General features: G+C 45.3%; 1 pseudogene; it reads right to left on the bottom strand.

Annotated features, from left to right (window-relative positions):
- Positions 1 to 1,671: 1,671 nt before the first annotated feature.
- On the bottom strand, positions 1,672 to 5,729 carry LOC119334018 (annotated as a pseudogene).
- Positions 5,730 to 16,265: the final 10,536 nt, after the last annotated feature.

The following is a 16,265-nucleotide window of genomic DNA, read 5'->3' as shown; positions in this document are numbered from 1 at the left end:
GCGTGCTGAATGTGGGCAAAGTCTTCTTCGACGGCCTCGTCTGCGACGTCGAAGTTCTGCCCATGTGTTTCGACAAGGACGGCCTAGCCAACGTCTTGATCGTCTCGGTGGGCGTCATGTTGGGTCGTCACCTCAGATCGTTCGCCGGCATCCACGTCTCCCTCGAAATCCTGGACGCGACCGGCCAGCACACCGTCTTCCATAAAGACAGCGACCAGGAAGACGACCGTTTCTACTGGCTGACCATGTACGTGCGCAGGTGCGAGCTGGAGGCGTCATCGTGCGTGTGTGCCCGCCGTGACAGATTAACCATCCGGTGCACTCTGGAGAAGAAGCAGCAGGCAACAAAGCGGCAGCGCCTGCTCGGAATCTTTTTCAAACCCAACGCGGTTCAGGAGCCGCCGCAGGTCGCCATGGACGGGTCCTACACGCTCATGGTTCGCAGCTTCTCCCAGCTCTGCGCGGCGCTTCGTGCCGAAGGGGACGGTATCTACTCCAGGCACTTCGCCATAGGGGGGAGCAGATGGTACCTCAAATTCTGCCCCAAATACCATGGACGGTCCTTCTTGTGCCTCGGCCGCGGCCGCATGGCCAAGGGTGAGATGCCGATGACAGTGGAGTTCAGCTTCGACCTCAAAGGGGTGGTGAACCACCAGTCCCAGAAGATGACGCACACGTTCGACCGTGACCACGATGACTTCTTCTACGATCTAGAGCAAATTAGAAGAACGTCGCCCATGCAGGACGACAGCCTCCTTGTTCGGTGCTGCCTCACCGTTGTCATGCCGGAGGAGACTCCCATCGCCGTCCCAGTGTGCAGCAGCGAATCAGTGCTCACTCCTCTACTCAGCGCCATGCATGGCTAGCTAGTTTGGGCTACAGAGGACAGACCCACACAAAATTGTCGAAACGGAAAACTGGTTGTTTCAGCGGATCAATCTCTTTGTTCTGCAAATTTTGATATATTATATGTATTTTTCTGAATTAGGATGATTTAGTTATGATTTTTTCAAGTTTGAAAATTGCCCTATAGTGCCGGTTTGTGTCTCCAACCGGCACTATAGGTCAGACCCCTTTAGTACCGGTTCATGGCACGAACCGGTACTAAAGGTTAGACTTTAGTACCGGTTCGTGCCATGAACCGGTACTAAAGGTGATCGTGGGGCCCCGGCCTGACGCCAGCCTGCCACCACCCCTTTAGTACCGGTTCGTGCCATGAACCGGTACTAAAGGTTCAACACGAACCGGCATTAATGCAAATCCGTTCGAACCGGCACTAATGGTACCATTAATATCGGCTCAAATACAAACCGGCACTAATGTGCTTCACGTTTGACCCTTTTTCTACTAGTGTACCTTGATCAACTCCAAGTCCAATAGAAGAAAGCCCTACAGCCAATCCAGCAGCAATAATAGAAGCAATAGCAATTAGTGGATTCATGGTGAGTAGTTCCTCGTGTCAAAAAAAGAAATGGTTAAGGATACAATCAACCAATAAATTCTTACTTCTAAGCTCTATTGGGGAGAAGTAAAGTAACTAAAAAGTACAAAGTGAAATCAAATTGAAATGATAATGTGAATTGGCCGAACTACATAGAAGGGAATTCCATATCCATATATCAAATTAGATAATGAATCTAAACTAGGAATATACAATATCATATATATAGATTATCTGGAACCATGCATGAATTGAGCTAAGCTAAAAAAAACTATTTCCAAAACTTGTCCCTTCATGGATTCACCTATATAGGTTGTGGCTAATGTTGCAAAAATAAGAGCTTGAATACCGCTTGTAAATAATCCAGGAAACATGATCGGTATAGGGATTACTAAGGGGACTAAAGAAACAAGAACAACAACGACTAATTCATCCGCCAATGTATTCCTGAAAAGTCCAAAGCTAAGCGATAATGGTTTAGTGAAATCTTCTAGGATGTTAATTGGTAAAAGGATTGGAGTTGGTTTGATATATTTCTTGAAATAGCTCAATCTTTTTTTGCTAAGACCAGCATATAAATATGTTGCTGATGTGAGTAAAGCTAATGCAACAGTAGTATTTATATCATTCGTGGGCGCTGCTAATTCCCCATGGGGTAACTCTATAATTTTCCAAGGTAAAAGAGCACCCGACCAATTCGAAACAAAAATAAAAAGGAACATAGTTCCAATAAAGGGAACCCAGGGACCATATTCTTCTCCAATCTGAGTTTTGCTCAAGTCTCGAATAAAATCAAGGACATAATAAAAAAAATTGACTGTCGATCGGGATGGTTTTTGGATTCCGAACAGCTATGACAACTTAACCTAGCAAGATAGTAATTATGACCCAAGAAGTGATGAGTACTAGGGCTTGAATTTGGAAACCTCCTATTTGCCAATAGAAGTGTTGGCCTACTTCTACAACACTTTTAATCGCTAATTAGAACACATATGGGTAGAACTTCTAAAAGGTTATAGAAAAAGGGGTAATTTGTTCTGGGCCTGTATTCTTTTTCTAGGTTCACTAGGATTCTTATCGATTAGGATTTCCAGTTATCTTGGTAAGAATATTATATCTATAATTCCATCTCAAGAAATTGTTTTTTTTGCAGGGGGTCGTGATGTCTTTCTACGGAATCGCATGCCTATTTATTTGCTCCTACTTGTGGTGTACTATTTTGTGGAATATATGTAGGTAGTGGTTGTGACCGATTGGATAGAAAAAGGGAATAGTGTGCATTTTTCGTTGGGGATTCCCTAGAATATAACATCGCGTCTTCCTTCGATTCCTTATGCGGGATATCCAATCAATTAGAATTCAGGTTAAAGATGGTCTTTATCCTTGTTGTATTCTTTATATGGAAATCCGGGGCCAGGGGATCATTCCCTTGACTCATACTGATGATAATTTTTTTACTCCACGAGAAATTGAACAAAAAGCTGCCAAATTGGCCTATTTCTTGCGCATACCAATTGAAGTATTTTGAGGTATCTTTTTTGAACTGAGTTGAATGAAGAAAAGAAGAATTGGAAGAAGAAAAGTTTTCTCAACACGGGGAGGAAGTCCCTTCTAAATTGGATTTGTTATTGTAGGGGGATTTTTAAGTATTTATCTAAAGGAAGGAACAAACGAGGATAAGAGAAATTTGCTTTTAATTTTTTTATCCAAGTGAGATATAGCGCATACTATTCTTCCCTTTTCATCCAAAAGGGCTTTTTTTAAATTCTATTTCACTATTTCATTCCATCTTGATCTAAGAAAGAACCCGATGCGCTGAAATTCCACTAGTATAGAAAAAATAAGAATAGATACAGGGTACCAAACCTATAGAGTTTTTGCTTCAAAGAAATAGAAATATCATGAAATATAAAAATCATCATATAGAGTTAGGAATTGGAATAGAGTCAGTGAATGAAGCATATTCATTAACAACTCCATTTACAGATCAAAATGAAAAAAAAGAAAGCATTGCCTTCTTTACTATATTTATCGTACTTTTGCCTTAGGGGGTGTCTTCCTCATTTAACAAATGTTTGGAACTTTGGATTAAGAATTGGTCGAATACCAGGCAATTCGAAACTCTCTTAACTGATATTCAAGAGAAAAGGATTCTAGAAAGATTCGCAGAATTAGAAGAACTTTCTCTCTTGGATGAGATGATAAAATGGAAACTAAAGACACATGTACGAAAACCTCCTACAGGAATACACAAGGAAATAATACAATGGGTCAAAATAAATAATGAGGATAATCTCCATACCATTTTGCATTTCTCGACAAATTTAATTTGTTTGGCTATTCTAAGTGGTTCTTTTTTGCTGGGTAAAGAGAAACTTTTCATTTTGAATTCTAGGGTTCAAGAATTCTTCTATAATTTCAACGACTCAATAAAAGCTTTTTTATTCTTTTAATTACTATTTTTTATTGGATTTTACTCCACCCGTGGTTGGGAACTAGTTATTCGTTGGGTCTACAATGGATGGGCTCCTAACGAGCTTAGTTTCACTATTTTTATTTGTAGTTTTCCAGTAATTCTAGATACATGTTTGAAATTTTGGGTCTTTTTTTTGTTTAAACCGTCTATCTCCTTCGCTTGTAGTCATTTATCATGCAATTAGTGAAGCATAAATTCCTTCGATCTCCCGATATTAATATTAATCAAGTTAGCAAGCATCTTTTTTAGAAAGAAAGCCCTTTTCCATTTTAGCAAAATTCTTTCTATTTATACCTACTTTAAGGTATTCATCATTGCAGTACGACTGTGGCAGTGGAATGACAACATATTCGTGTATAGGGAAATAGATTAGCTTAGCTACATATCTAATTTATTGTATAAATTCTGGGATCTGCGATTGGACATGGAAAATAGAAATATTTTTTCTTGGGTAAAGAAAAAAGAACTTGATTGATTTCTGTATCGATCATGATATGCGTAATAACTCGGATATCTATTTAATGCATATCCAATTTTTTGCGCAGGAGGTTTATGAAAACCCATGAGAAGCAAGTGGAAGAATTGTATGTGAGAATTGCCATTTAGCTAGCAAGCCCGTCGATATTGAAGTTCCCCAAGTTGTGCTTCCCGATACTATATTTGAAGCAGTTCTTCAAATTCCTTATGATATGCAATTGAAACAAGTTCTTGCTAATGGAAAAAGGGAGGGTTGAATGTAGGTGTTGTTCTTATTTTGCCCGAGGGATTCGAATTAGCACCGCGTGATCGTATTTCCCCTGAGTTAAAAGAAAAGATAGGAAATCTTGCTTTTCAAAGTTATCGTCCCATAAAAAAACATTCTTGTGATAGGCCATGTTCCTGGTAAGAAATATAGTGAAATTGTCTTTCCCATTCTTTTCCCTAGATCCCGCTACGAAGAAAGATGCTCATGTCTTAAAATATCCCATATATTTTGGGGGGGGGGGGAAACCAAGGAAGAGGACAGATCTATCCTGATGGTAGCAAGAGTAACAATACAGTCTATAATGCTACGTCAACAGGTATAGTAAGAAAAATACTTAGGGGGGGGGGTATGAAATATCCATAGTTGATGCATCAGAAGGACGCCAAGTGATTGATATTATCAATTGCCTAATACACTGAAATATGCTTATCTTAATGAAAAGAAGATATATCTTGTTATTATTAGTGCTAACTTTTAAGAGCATGAAGAAAATAGATTATTAAAAGCTCTAAGGAAGCACGGTGCTGCTATTGGATATACTCTTGATGATCTCAAAGGCATTAGTCTCACTCTATGTCAGCATAAAATTAATATGGAACCTGATGCTGAACCAGTTGTTGATCACCAATGACGATTAAATCCTAAGATGAAGGAAGTGGTAAGAACTGAAATATTAAACTCATGAGAAATATCATTAGAGCGGTAGTGGTAGTGGTAGCGCTGTTCGGCGTAGCCGCGCTACTGCTATTAGTTTAGCAGTAGCATGTTTTACCGAGGACGCGCTACTGCTACGGGTAGCCCCGGTGGGTTAGGTCGGGACGACTTAGCAGCGGCGTTGGGCGGGCGACCAGAGCTACTGCTATTTGGTTGCCTGTAACGTTTGTTTACACCCCGTGCTATTGCTAAGTAGCAATAGGGGTTGCCGTGTACCCCGCGCTACTGATAAGGTTCTATCTATAAGGTTTCTCCAAGTACTGCAAGGACACAGGTCCACCACGAGGATGCCACCGGCACGCCATCCTTACTTAAACAGACTGATTTCCAAATCCATACTCACCATAGGACATATCGCCTCGTCGGGGAAGGATCCGAAAAATCTTTATTTAGTGCCGTCATCGCCGCGCGGAAGTCAAGACGACGAACAATCTATAAACCTAGACTATGATGGACTAAAAATGATTCACACGCATGGCCGACGACCTTGAGCCACCGGAGGACAACGGCGGAGGAACTCTCCTGGTGGCCGGAGATCGCCTTTCTTTCTTGGGGTGGAAACCCTGCGTTCCGACTTGGTTGTAATGATGAAGTCATGAAGATTCTCATAGGGGTAGAGTGTGTGTGCGCGCGCACGCGCGTTCATAGGGGTGAGTATGAGACGTCGTTGTATGAGAGGAAGAGACCCATAGGGGTGCGTTGGTTCTCATTATATAGCATAGGGTAAATACATATACAGGATATGTACGATATATAGAAATTACAATCGTATATGACTCGGAGTATAACACCCTCCCTCAATATTAACCGGTGTCAAGAAGGTTGAGATTGCGCCAACAGACTTCAAACAAAGGAAGTGGCAATGGCTTAGTGAAAACATCCGCAAGTTGATCTTTAGACGAGATAAACTTGATTGTAGTAGCTTTTGTGCAACTCGTTTCCTCACAAAATGAAAGTCAACTTCGTTATGCTTTGTCCTTCCATGGAAGATAGGGTTGGATGAAAAATATGTGGCTCCAATGTTGCCCATAGGGGTGTGCTGGTTCTCATTATATAGCATAGGGTAAACACATATACAATGTACGATATAGGAAAATTACAATTGTATATGACTCGGAGTCTAACAGTGAGTGTATGCGCGGATATATGAGCGCTTGCGTTATTAAAAAAAAGTCATGAAGAAGACGCTGCCGCGATCGATCGAGTGGACCTAGGTCTACCTAGGCAGGTACGCCATACGCATGACGTCATACGCCGAACGAAAATCGTTTCCTCGTTTTCCTATAATAACACGCCTTGGTACGGGGCTGCATGCATGCGCGGCCGGGTTAGCAGCTCCCCATCTTTGCATGCCCAACCAACATACGTGTCTATACCAAATATCTGAATACAATACGACCGTGTTTCCATCACTCCGATACACGAAATATGCATGACAAAAATCTATACAGGCGTCGCAAAATCTATACACACGAAACATGCATGATCGGGTTCCCATCACAAGGACGTGACCATGCCAACTTGCTGTAGGACTCCATATGAACCAGAATCCGGTTACATATATGATCCAGTCCCGACTCGGTCTCGAATTCCCTCCCCGGCCGGCCTACATATATATACAGGCGCGTGCGCGGGCATACTCGATCGCCTCACAGTATAATTGGCAGTACGGTCGACAATGGGTGCCACGGCGAGCCGATCGGCGCCGATGACGTGCGACGACTTGCCGGTCTTGTGGTACTCCAAGCTGGTGCGGTCACGTCGCGTGCTGAATGTGGGCAAAGTCTTCTTCGACGGCCTCGTCTGCGACGTCGAAGTTCTGCCCATGTGTTTCGACAAGGACGGCCTAGCCAACGTCTTGATCGTCTCGGTGGGCGTCATGTTGGGTCGTCACCTCAGATCGTTCGCCGGCATCCACGTCTCCCTCGAAATCCTGGACGCGACCGGCCAGCACACCGTCTTCCATAAAGACAGCGACCAGGAAGACGACCGTTTCTACTGGCTGACCATGTACGTGCGCAGGTGCGAGCTGGAGGCGTCATCGTGCGTGTGTGCCCGCCGTGACAGATTAACCATCCGGTGCACTCTGGAGAAGAAGCAGCAGGCAACAAAGCGGCAGCGCCTGCTCGGAATCTTTTTCAAACCCAACGCGGTTCAGGAGCCGCCGCAGGTCGCCATGGACGGGTCCTACACGCTCATGGTTCGCAGCTTCTCCCAGCTCTGCGCGGCGCTTCGTGCCGAAGGGGACGGTATCTACTCCAGGCACTTCGCCATAGGGGGGAGCAGATGGTACCTCAAATTCTGCCCCAAATACCATGGACGGTCCTTCTTGTGCCTCGGCCGCGGCCGCATGGCCAAGGGTGAGATGCCGATGACAGTGGAGTTCAGCTTCGACCTCAAAGGGGTGGTGAACCACCAGTCCCAGAAGATGACGCACACGTTCGACCGTGACCACGATGACTTCTTCTACGATCTAGAGCAAATTAGAAGAACGTCGCCCATGCAGGACGACAGCCTCCTTGTTCGGTGCTGCCTCACCGTTGTCATGCCGGAGGAGACTCCCATCGCCGTCCCAGTGTGCAGCAGCGAATCAGTGCTCACTCCTCTACTCAGCGCCATGCATGGCTAGCTAGTTTGGGCTACAGAGGACAGGCCCACACAAAACTAGTATAGCTCTGCAATCAACAGGTTAGTCAATAGTCATACCGGCAACTTATTTGTGATTCGAAACTACTTCACAGACGACATTTGCTTGCACGATCCTGAGCCCATGCCAAATCCGACAACTTTCTGTACATTGGCGTCTTGAATGGATGGTGTGAGATGGAGTGTCGTGCTGAAATCGTTAGTGAATGTCGTCTGTATAGCAGTTCTCTTCTCTTTGTGATTTACTCCCTTCGTTTCTTTTTAGTCTGCATATAAGGTTTCGTCAAAGTCAAACTTTGTTAACTTTGACTAAGTTTATAGAAAAATATATTGAGATTCACAATATGAAATCAATATTGTTAGATGCATCATGAAATTAATTTTCATACCGTATATCTTTAGTATTGTAGATGTTGATATTTTTTTCTATAAAGTTGGTCAAACTCTATAAAGTTTGACTTTCACCTAATCTTATATGCAGACTAAAAAAAACCGGAGGGAGTACTAAAGAGAAAAGTTCTCATTTCAACTACGAAACCGGTCAGAATACACCCCCAGCTAACCGCGAGGCTCAAAATTCAACCCTGGTTTTGCTTCGACGGGGAAGGAGAGGAGGGAGTTTTTCTTTTTCTTTTTTTCTCATATATATAGAAGGGGTCAAAGCTGGCCCGGCGGTACCCAGTCAACCGTGAACGTAGTCAATACCGGTTGACCGAAGCAAAACCAGGATCAGAGTTGAGTTTTGAACCTTGTGGCTAGTTAGAAGGGTATTTCGACCGGTTCCATAGTCCAATGTCTTAAATCAAACCGAGTGGTTAGTTCGAGGTTGAAATGTCAATTTTTCTCTTTACTAAACAGTTTGTCAGCTACTCCCTCCGTTCGGAAATATAAGTCTTTTTAAACACTTCAAATAGACTACAACATACGGATGTATGTAGACATATTTTAGAGTATAGGTTCACTCATTTTGCTCCGTATGTAGTCACCTATTGAAATCTCTAGAAAGACTTATATTTTGGAACGGAGCGAGTACCATCTTGTATAAATCCAGTTACACCGTATTGTTCTCATATACTCTTATATGCAGCCTTTTCTCATGTCATGTCATGTTCATGAAAAAAATTCAAGCATGAAAACTAGCACCAAGCTTATTCGAGTTAAATTTGAACTCTTGTGATCCAGATAGGCCTTGCAACAAAGGATCATGAATAGTTTGCCTTGTGACGGCAATTCATTGTTGGAACCGCCAATTCTTCAGTGGCCTTTAAAAAATTGTTTTCCAAGATTTTCGCAAGCCATTGGAATGAAATCTAGCTAACGCAAGTCCTTGATTTTTTTTTGAAACTATGACATTTCTTATAGCAAATTCGGAAACTATATGACCTAATGTGTTATTTGCAAAACTATGACCCCGTCGGCCTCTTTTAGGCCGAAAACCAACTTTTCGGTCAGCACTAGGCCATATAGTTTCCGAATTTGCTCTAAAAAAAGATCATAGTTTCAAAAAAAAATCCAAGTCCTTCACCTTCAACCGCCTAGAGCACATTGTTCCTCTTCCTCCTTGAAGCGATTTCCTTAGCCACAACATGACGCTTCGCTTCAGGCAAGATCATGTCCAAACATTCGTCTGCGACACTACTAGAAAAAGCCTTATAGATAAACTTGAAAGAGTGACAAACGCGATGAGGCACCCATCACTCTAAGTTAGGAGAAGTAGCAGTTGCGGGTAAAACACATGACCGCCAGAGCTATAGGCACACCAGTGGCGGGCGAAATACACCACCCGCCACAAAACAAGCACTGCTGAGCTTGGCTATGTTATGAATGCTTGCAGCGGCAAGCGGCTAGATGTATCCGCCATTGGTGTTATAGGCAGCAGTGGCAGGCAAGACAAAGGCCCCACCACAGATGAATGCCTGCAACTGGTTAATTTTTGTGTGCAGATATTAGCTGTGGCGGGTGTCCAATCGTGCCCGCCACATATAGGTTAGCTCTGCATTGTCCAAATTCAACTCAAAGATTGCCGCCCGCCACCCCAAATTAGCAGTGGCGGGTCATCTGGCGCTGTCCTCGCACGGGATGAAAACTATTTGCACACGCGTGCCCCTCCCCCTACCCCACTTCACTCCACTCTCCTTCATCTCGCTCTCGTCGCCGCCCTCGTCCTCCACCGCGTCGCTGCCCACGTCATCGTTGATGTCCTACTTGCTGTCCGTTGTCGCCGTCGTCCTCGACGTACTCGTCGCCGCCCTCGCTCTCCCACCACGTCGTCCCCGCCCTTGATCCGCCGCACCATCGCCCTCGCCCTCGATCTGCCACCCCGCCGCCCTCTGCTCCAGCAGGTAATCCGTCGCCGTCCCCGCCTCTCTTTCCGGCTCTCCTCGCCACCCGCGGTCGCGGCCGCCACGCACACAGACAGCCGCGATAGCTGCCACGTTTGACTAGAGTTAGGGTTAGGGGTCCTACTATATGCCTCAGTTTCACCCCACTCAAGAACAACCGCTTCACCCTCGAATTCGAGCGTGAGGGGGATCTCAGGTTCATCCTCAACAATGGGCCATGGACCCATAAAGGAGATGCCTTCCTCATGGTGGAAGTGGACAGAAGCGCGAGGCCTAGGGATGTGGAGGTCGCCCACATGCCAATGTGGGCGCGCATCTACGACGCTCCCCCGATCATGCTCTTCGAGTCGGTGGCTAGAGCCCTCGGCGCCGAGCTTGGTGAGGTCCTGGAAGTGGATGCAGATAACGAAGGCAGAATGTGGGGCAACTACATGCGTGTCCGCGGTAACCATGACGTAGATGAACCCATTAGAAAGAAGTTAGAGACTTATGATAATGTTGAAGGAAAATTGTATAAGCTGAATGTAAAGTACGAGAGGCTCCCTAGGTTTTGTACTGCATGTGGCCATCTAGGGCATGGGCAGCACGACTGTAAGCTTCCAGAGGATCTCCAAGAGATGAGATTCTCGACGGCACTACGCGCATCTCCTTCTAAAAGAAGTAGCATGAGAGGAGGGGGCAGCGTCCCGGATACGAGTAGTGCTCGCTGGTTCCTGCACTTCGAGCCAGAGAACAGGGGGCAGGAAAGATGATCTTGCAGAAGAAGGCTCCAGAGAGGTGTGGCAGAGTTTCGGAGAAGGTGCTGGCAGACCCATTGGTTCAGGCTGCTATAGCAGCAGTCAGCAGCATCAAGCTGGACTCGGGCAGCGGAGAGGATGGGGGCTCGGGCGGCGCTGCCAGCGGCACCCAGAACCTAGAGATGACTACCCGGACTGGGGCGGTGGATGGCTCAAATGACAAAGAGACTGACAGCAACTCATACCCTCCCAATCCTCAGCACCCTACTCAGGTTTGTGTAGCTGCCGGTAAGGGGTGCGTGGAGTCAGAACTTGATTTCCCTCCGGTTTTTGGTCCCCATCCATGCTATGGACCGAACCAGACACAAGCAGTGGGAGGGGGCGATGCAGATGGTGGAGTCATAGCAGCTCCGGGAAAAAGGGCACCGGATGGTCATGGAGAAAAGGCAAACACAGGAGAAGATGCAGCAGTCTACACCATCGCTGATCCAGCTGGGACACCGTCCACTGAAACTGCTGGCCTGAAACAAAGAACTGCGGCCGAGAGGGACGAACGGAGCAGCCAGAAGGAAAAAGGGGAGTTGAAGGTAAACAAAAGTGAGCCAACAATGTATGAAGCTATAGGTGGTGGACCGACAGGTAAAGCAAAAGATGCTAAGACCCTGCAGGTGAAATGGATCCCGGGGGGAAGGCCAGCGAAGGGTAAGGATCAGTGCTTGGGAATAGGGGAGATAGAGGCGCAGGCCATGGGAAAGTTGGGGAGGCAGAAACCAACCTGAAGATGGATGACAAGATTAAGAAGAAGAGAGGAACTGGTACAAAGGGAGAGGGCAATGGCATGGAGGGCTCAGGCGGCACGAAAGTGACCGGTCCAGGGGCTACCGGCAAACTGTCGGGTGCTAATGGCGGCACCCGTCAGGAGCCATGACAGTCCTAAGCTGGAACTGCCGGGGTCCTGGGCAGCCCCGGACAATTCAGGAACTTGTATGCCTTGTGCATACCTACAAGTCCAAGCTTGTGCTCCTCTTTAAAACTCGGCAAAGCACCTCGTATGTTAATAAGTTGATATGGAGGCTAGGCCTCAAAGACTATATTGCGCAGCCCGTCATTGGCAAAAGTGCTGGTATCACGCTCTTCTATGATGTAAGTGTGGAAGTAATAAAGCTTGCCGTTGGCCCGAGGTACATCGACGTGTTAATTCGTTTGAATCCAAATGAAATGCAGTGGTGGGGTACTTTTGTCTATGGTGAACCGAAAGCTCATCTAAGACATAACATGTGGGAGCTGATCCGTAGAATAAAACCCAAATCCAGCGCTCCCTGGATGATGATAGGTGATTTCAACGAGACAATGTAGCAATCTGAACATATATCAACCTCAAGGAGGTGCTACTTCTTGAGCATGCATTGGTTTTACCTTGAAGAGGAAAGGGTGATGCAGCAAAGTAGCGTAAGTATTTTCCTTAGTTTTTGAGAACCAAGGTATCAATCCAGTAGGAGGTTACACGCAAGTCGCCTTGTACCTGCACAAACAAATAAGAACCTTGCAACCAACGCGATAAAGGGGTTGTCAATCCCTTCACCACCACTTGCAAAAGTGAGATCTGATAAACATAATAAGATAAATATTTTTGGTATTTTTGTTGTATAGATTGGAAAGTAAAGATTGCAAAATAAACAGCAACAGAAATAGCAAATTGATAGGAAAATAATATGATGGAAGATAGACCCGGGGACCATAGGTTTCATTAGTGGCTTCTCTCAAGATAGCATAATTTACGGTGGGTGAACAAATTACTGTCGAGCAATTGAGAGAAAAGCGCATAGTTATGAGAATATCTAGGCATGATCATGTATATAGGCATCACGTCCGCGACCAGTAGACCGAAACGATTCTGCATCTACTACTATTACTCCATACATCGACCGCTATCCAGCATGCATCTAGAGTATTAAGTTCATAAGAACAGAGTAACACATTAGGCAAGATGACATGATGTAGAGGGATAAACTCAAGCAATATGATATAAATCCCATCTTTTTATCCTCGATGGCAACAATACAATACATGCCTTGCTGCCCCTGCTGTCACTGGGAAAGGACACCGCAAGATTGAACACAAAGCTAAGCACTTCTCCCATTGCAAGAAAGATCAATCTAGTAGGCCAAACCAAACTGATAATTCGAAGAGACTTGCAAAGATATCAAATCATGCATATAAGAATTCAGAGAAGAATCAAATATTGTTCATAGATAATCTTGATCATAAACCCACAATTCATCAGATCTCGACAAACACACCGCAAAAAGAATTACATCAAATAGATCTCCAAGAGAATCGAGAACTTTGTATTGAGATCCAAAGAGAGAGAAGAAGCCATCTAGCTAATAACTACAGACCCGAAAGTCTGTGGTAAACTACTCACGCATCATCGGAGAGGCCATGGTGTTGATGTAGAAGCCCTCCTGATCGATTCCCCCTCCGGCGGAGCGCCAGAAAAGGCCCCAAGATGGGATCTCATGGGTACAGAAGGTTGCGGCGGTGGAAATAGGGTTTCGTGGTGCTCTCGGATGTTTTCAGGGGAGCCACGATGGGCCCACGAGGGTGGGGGCGCGCCTACCCCTTGGGCGCGCCTCCCTACCTCGTGGACGCCCCGTTGCTTCCTTGACGTCCACTCCAAGTCTCCTGGATTTTGTTTGTTCCAAAAACGATCCTCGCGAAGGTTTCATTCCGTTTGATATTCCTTTTCTACGAAACACTGAAAACACAAGTCGCCTTGTACTTGCACAAACAAATAAGAACCTTGCAACCAACGCGATAAAGGGGTTGTCAATCCCTTCACGGCCACTTGCAAAAGTGAGATCTGATAAAGATAATAAGGTAAATATTTTTGGTACTTTTGTTGTATAGATTGGAAAGTAAAGATTGCAAAATAAAAAATGGCAGAAATAGCAAATTGATAGGAAAATAATATGATGGAAGATATACCCGGGGGCCATAGGTTTCACTAGTGGCTTCTCTCAAGATAGCATAATTTACGGTGGATGAACAAATTACTGTCGAGCAATTGATAGAAAAGCGCATAATTATGAGAATATCTAGGCATGATCATGTATATAGGCATCACGTCCGCGACCAGTAGACCGAAACGATTCTGCATCTACTACTATTACTCCATACATCGACCGCTATCCAGCATGCATCTAGAGTATTAAGAGCATTACTAGTAGAACCCTCAAACCCTCAAATCCTTATAGCAGTTTTAAGGGTTGAGAAGTGCCAGTTTTTGACACTTTTAAGGGTTGAAAAACAGGGGCAAAGACTAGAACCCTCAAACCGAACCCTTAAACTGCTTTAAGGGTTGGATTTGAGGGTTCTAGTCTTTGCCTCAACCCCAACCTTTAAAACTGTCATTTCATATATCACACATTTCATCATATGACATATCACAAATTCCATCACATTTGACATAAAACAATAATCATTCTAGTTATTATTACAACACCGAATAAAACAATAATCATTCAAATTATTACAACAATGTTTGAGCAAATTACACTAATTGTTCGAATCAAATAGGACATAGAAAAGTAAAACAAAGATACATCATGGGCCAATGCGCCGTCCATCCAACTGCCAGTGGTGCTCTACTAGATCATCCCGGAGCCGACCATGAGTGGTTGCATCCTCAATCTCACGATGTGCTTGAAGAAAAGCATGTATGCGAGAAGGGTTTCTTTCCGGTTGCACACGGGTACCAACATTGTCATAGAAACAAGGGAGGTTTAACCCTCTCTCATCCTCTAGGATCATGTTGTGTAGAATCACACAACATTTCATGATGTTCACCAAGGTTTTTTTGTCCCAAAACCGAGCTGGACCACGAACTATGGCAAACCTTGCTTGCACAACACCGAAAGCTCTCTCAATATCCTTGCGGGCTGCCTCTTTTGCCGTGGTGAAATGAGCCTCTTTTCTTGTTAAGGGCACCCCATTTTTCTCCTTGATGGACTTCACAAGAGTTGCCCATTCGGGATAGATGCCATCGGTGAGATAGTATCCCATTGAGTACTCATTGTCCATGATTTTGTAGTTGCAAGCTGGAGCATCACCAGAAATTAATCTTTTGAACAACGGAGATCTATTGAGGATATTGATATCATTGAGTGTTCCCCGCAACCCAAAGAATGCATGCCAAATCCATGTGTCCTGAGATGCTACGGCCTCAAGCACAATGGTACCCCATGGTGGGCAATTTTTCCACCTCCAATGCATGCAAGCAAGACTACCTAGCATCCCCGGCCATCCCCTTTTTTCATTCATTTCCTTTAATCTCTTTGTATCTTCCTCGTTTGGTGCCCGAAGATACTGCTCACCGTACAACCAGATGACCAACTTGGCAAACCTACGGACTGACTCCGTGGTTGTATCTTGCCCAATGCGAAGATACTCGTCGGTATAATCCGCGGGTATGCCATAAGCGAGTACCCACATTGCCGCCGATATCTTTTGATATGCACTAAACCCTATGATACCGGCGGCGGATCTACGACATTTAAAGTAATAGGAGGCGGCCTCACAATCGGTGACAATCTTCACAAACAAACTACGCCGCATTCGGTACCTTCTGCGGAAGAGACGAGGAGGGTATGTAGGTACCTCCGCAAAGTAGTCTTCCATCAAATGCTCGTGTCCGAGAGCGCGATTCCGGTAGATGGTGACTCGCCCCATCTTCGACCCACTCCTCTGATCCATCGGCTTCACACAGTTTTCAAACGATTGCACGTCAATGAGGAGGCTCATCATCTCGACGTCGTCGTCTTGCAACAACTCAACAATGTCGGAATCGTCGGATGTCAACCAATCCGACGAATCGAACATCGAGTCCATGACAATCTCCTCATTGTTCATCTCCATCTGCAAAGGACAGTCACTAATTAGTGCTAAAAAATGAAACAGTAAAGAAAATGAAACAAAATGAAAAAAGCACATACCTCACCTCAGAGGAGGCGGCATCGGCGGCCGGCGGGAGGGCGGCCGGGGCGCGGCTTGGACGGTGGGAGGGCGGCCGGCGGGAGGGCAGGGCGACGGCGCAGCTTGGACGGCCTGGGCGACCGGGGCGCGGCTCCTGGGAGGCTGGTCAGGGCGGGAGGGGAGGCGGGAG

The sequence above is a fragment of the Triticum dicoccoides genome, chromosome 7A (genome assembly GCF_002162155.2).
Source record: "Triticum dicoccoides isolate Atlit2015 ecotype Zavitan chromosome 7A, WEW_v2.0, whole genome shotgun sequence".
Classification (NCBI taxonomy): Eukaryota; Viridiplantae; Streptophyta; class Magnoliopsida; order Poales; family Poaceae; genus Triticum; species Triticum dicoccoides.
This window is presented reverse-complemented; position numbering and strand designations above follow the sequence as displayed.